Source organism: Leptodactylus fuscus, chromosome 8 (genome assembly GCF_031893055.1).
Source record: "Leptodactylus fuscus isolate aLepFus1 chromosome 8, aLepFus1.hap2, whole genome shotgun sequence".
NCBI classification, from domain to species: Eukaryota; Metazoa; Chordata; class Amphibia; order Anura; family Leptodactylidae; genus Leptodactylus; species Leptodactylus fuscus.
The window spans coordinates 9,749,579-9,754,838 of NC_134272.1; positions in this window are offsets into that span (position 1 = coordinate 9,749,579).

Below are 5,260 nucleotides of genomic sequence, written 5' to 3' on the forward strand. Positions count from 1 at the left end.
TTCTCTGAAATCCGAAACCTTTAATGTACACGTTGCTGTAAAACACCAAGATCTGTTTTAGGATCCTTCCCCACTGAAGGGATTAGGGATGGGGGTAGAGAGAAGGCCTGATCACTACCAGATGTTGGTCACTGCTGGTGGGAGTCTGGTTAACCCTTTGTATCTACTCCAACACTGACCACTGGCCCGAAACGAAGGGTGTTACAGAAAATAGTATCCAATCATCTGTATATATGAAAAACATACAGTCTAGAAATGGATACAAAGATGGAATTCTTATTCAAAATGTGGAATTTTATATCTATATACTGTATCTATTTATCTATCTAATATCTATCTATCTATCTATCTATCTCCTATCTATCTATCTATCTATCTATCTATCTATCTATCTATCTATCTCCTATCTATCATCTATCTATCTATCTATCTTCTATCTATCTATCTATCTATCTATCTCCTATCTATCATCTATCTATCTATCTATCTATCTATCTATCTCCTATCTATCTATCTATCTATCTATCTATCTATCTCCTATCTATCATCTATCTATCTATCTATCTATCTATCTATCTATCTCCTATCTATCTATTTATCTATCTATCTCCTATCTATCTATCTATCTATCTATCTATCTATCTCCTATCTATTTATCTATCTATCTATCTATCTATCTATCTCCTATCTATCTATCTATCTATCTATCTATCTATCTATCTATCTCCTATCTATCTATCTATCTATCTATTTATCTATCTTCTATCTATCTATCTATCTATCTATCTATCTATCTAGCTATCTATCTCCTATCTATCTATCTCCTATCTATCTATCTATCTATCTATCTATCTATCTATCTATCTATCTATCTCCTATCTATTTATCTATCTATCTATCTATCTCCTATCTATCTATCTATCTATCTATCTATCTATCTATCTATCTCCTATCTATCTATCTATCTATCTATCTATCTCCTATCTATTTATCTATTTATCTATCTATCTATCTATCTATCTATCTATCTAGCTATCCATCTCCTATCTATCTATCTATCTATCTATCTTCTATCTATCTATCTATCTATCTATCTATCTCCTATCTATCTATCTATCTATCTATCTAGCTATCCATCTCCTATCTATCTATCTATCTATCTATCTATCTATCTCCTATCTATCTATCTATCTATCTATCTATCTATCTGTCTATCTCCTATCTATCTATCTATCTATCTATCTATCTCCTATCTATCTATCTATCTATCTATCTATCTATCTCCTATCTATCTATCTATCTATCTATCTATCTATCTCCTATCTATCTATCTATCTATCTATCTATCTATCTATCTATCTATTCCTCCATGATAGAATCAGGCCATTCACTTATAGGCTGGGGTGCCTTGTGTTTCTCCTGACATATATGGCCGCACACTTTCAGGCTTGGTTATACTGGTTCTCTATTGCCATATTGGTCACCTTCGATCATGGACCACTCTCTCTAACAGACCCAAGTTCTCAGCAGTCCAGATGAGGTTGATGCTGAGAGTGAACTACAACCACATGCAAAACACACCAACTAGGGCCCGAGTCGTGTCCACAGATCTCCCCGGCACAATCTAACGGCAAATAACAAGAGTGGTGAGGTCATATGATTACATTTACTGCCCCAGAACTATATCCATATACAGTCCTATGAAAAAGTTTGGGCACCCCTATTAATCTTAATCATTTTTCGTTCTAAATATTTTGGTATTTGCAACAGCCATTTCAGTTTGATATATCTAATAACTGATGGACACAGTAATATTTCAGGATTGAAATGAGGTTTATTGTACTAACAGAAAATGTGCAATATGCATTAAACCAAAATTTGACCGGTGCAAAAGTATGGGCACCTCAACAGAAAAGTGACATTAATATTTAGTAGATCCTCCTTTTGCAAAGATAACAGCCTCTAGTCGCCTCCTGTAGCTTTTAATCAGTTCCTGGATCCTGGATAAAGGTATTTTGGACAAACAATTCGCGTTCAGTTCAGTTTGATGGTGGCCGAGCATGGACAGCCCGCTTCAAATCATCCCACAGATGTTCAATGATATTCAGGTCTGGGGACTGGGATGGCCATTCCAGAACATTGTCATTGTTCCTCTGCATGAATGCCTGAGGATTTGGAGCGGTGTTTTGGATCATTGTCTTGCTGAAATATCCATCCCCGGCGTAACTTCAACTTCGTCACTGATTCTTGAACATTATTCTCAAGAATCCGCTGATACTGAGTGGAATCCATGCGACCCTCAACTTTAACAAGATTCCCGGTGCCGGCATTGGCTACACAGCCCCAAAGCATGATGGAACCTCCACCAAATTTTACAGTGGGTAGCATGTGTTTTTCTTGGAATGCTGTTTCTTTTTGGACGCCATGCATAACGCCTTTTTGTATGACCAAACAACTCAATCTTTGTTTCCAAAATGAAGTTGGCTTCTCCAAATGTGCTTTTGCATACCTCAGGCAACTCTATTTGTGGCGTACGTGCAGAAACGGCTTCTTTCTCATCACTCTCCCATACAGCTTCCCCTTGTGCAAAGTGCGCTGTATTGCTGACTGATGCACAGTGACACCATCTGCAGCAAGATGATGCTGCAGCTCTTTGGAGGTGGTCTGTGGATTGTCCTTGACTGTTCTCACCATTCTTCTTCTCTGCCTTTCTGATATTTTTCTTGGCCTGCCACTTCTGGGCTTAACAAGAACTGTCCCTGTGGTCTTCCATTTCCTTACTATGTTCCTCACAGTGGAAACTGACAGGTTAAATCTCTGAGACAACGTTTTGTATCCTTCCCCTGAACAACTATGTTGAACAATCTTTGTTTTCAGATCATTTGAGAGCGGGCTGTCCATGTTCGGCGACCATCAAACTGAACTGAACTTGAATTGTTTTGTAGAAAGAAATGGTCCAAAATACCTTTATCCAGGATCCAGGAACTGATTAAAAGCTACAGGAAGCGACTAGAGGCTGTTATCTTTGCAAAAGGAGGATGTACTAAATATTAATGTCACTTTTCTGTTCAGGTGCCCATATTTTTGCACCGGTCAAATTTTGGTTTAATGCATATTGCGCATTTTCTGTTAGTACAATAAACCTCATTTCAATCCTGAAATATTACTGTGTCCATCAGTTATTAGATATATCAAACTGAAATGGCTGCTGCAAACACCAAAATATTTAGAACTAAAAATGATTAAGATTAATAGGGGTGCCCAAACTTTTTCATAGGACTGTACGCTGTTGTTAGGGATATTTGGATACTATACAGATTTTACATGGTTACATAGTTGATAGGTTTAAAATAAAGTCTAACCTGATACAAATGAAGGCAAAAAGTCCATTTTGTGGACGCCAATTGCTCCAATTCCTTCCCAGTTCCACATAAATCCCTGGACCAGAAATCTGGAACCTATAACTTATTATATGATATTTTCCAAGAATGGCTAGACTCCTGTGCTGGACTCTCTGTTGTTTGGGTCCAGGAATCTGAACAACTGAGAGCTGGCCCACTACAACAGCAGATACCCACGGACCCCATAGACTATAATGGGGTATGACACGTGTCCATCAGTTTTCCATTGCTATACGGAAACCATACAAGACTTTTCTCTCTGATGATATACTTTGGTTTCTGCAGCATAGACTCCAATGCAGACTTTGACGCAGATGTGAACCCAACCTAAGTCATTCATCTTGATCTTGTACAATGAATCAACCATCACAGTATGTTGTGGCAACGCGTTTCATACCCTCTCTGCTCTTACAGTAATTATCCCTGTCTATGACCATTGTGAAACCTTCTTTCTTCTATAGGTGGACGATATCCCCTTGTCATGGTTACAACATTAGGTGTAAAAAGTTTAGAAGAAAGATCTCTCTCTTGTCCATCTTATACAGGAGACTTTATCTGGTCATTTCTGTTTTGGTAAGCGTCAGCTTTACACAAGGCAGACATTGGATTTCTGGCAGATCCCACCAGGGTTGGCTGGAAATATCAGAAATATCAGACAGCTTTACATACTGTGTAGTGACTAGGAGCTGAGCGGTAAGGACATGGCCGGGGCTCTGCACAATGTATAGAGTTGTTTGTACATTGTGCAGAGTGGACGGTGGTCAATGACTGGTGGTGGCCATTGTGCTGAGAATGAAAAAGAGGATGATAATTCAGATAAAGGATTTACAAGGTGCCCCCAACTTTTCACAAACTGATAAAAACACAGTCAAATAAAAAATCTTGGAGAACAATGAGCTTCCTCATGCAACGAGCGAGGACACTACCACTCCATTCATCCAATGGGACTGCCATAGAAAAGGTCAGGCCAGTGCTTGGTTATCTTCACTTCCCATTGACTTCATTGGGAGATCCCAGAGATCAGACCATTAAAAATCAGACTTATCACCTGTCCTGTCTATATCTGATAAGTATATACCTCGATACAAGGGAATTGCTCTGCTTGTAGTCAAACCTGCTCAGCGCTCCTGCTACTGTCACTTCGGGATCTCCTCTCCTATAGGCTCCTGCTTTGTTTTGGCGTCACTCTTTAGCTCCGTCCCTCCACAATGGTATCATCAGATATCCAGAGCTCCTTCGATGTCAGAGCTTCTCAGGTGATCCGCTCACTAGCTGTAAAGCATGCTACGCCCAAAACACAATGCAAAAATAACCAGGGTTCACTACGTTCATAGGTATGTGCTCTCTGCACAGAGCTCTGGGGAACCTCACTGGTTTACAATTCATTACAAAAACAAGCTTAGTCTTGCACTTACATAGTTACATAGAAAAACCATAAAAAGGCAGCGCCCAAAGCAGCAGCTTCAATTAATCACTTTTATTCCAATGCAATGTTTCGGTCCATACGGTAGCCTTTCTCAAGCTTAAAGAAGCAGAAAAGACTATAGTTGTGAAAGCTTTTTTTTGTTGCTTTTTTTTTTTGTATAAGCACTGTACCTTTTTATATTAACCGCATGCTGATTAGGACGACGTGCTCATCCAGGTAGAAATACTGTTCTGGACAAGCACAGGTCGTCCACATAGTCTGGAGACTACGATTGATGAGAGTTTTTCCCATTTTAATGTGGGGGTTTAGACTCTAGTATGTTTAGTTACTGTATGCACTAACGTGTCCATGGCTTTTCTAGAATGTTTAAACCTTGACTTGAGATCACTTTTGCAAATTTTGGGGTTTCCTGTCAAGTGCATAATTTTGACAG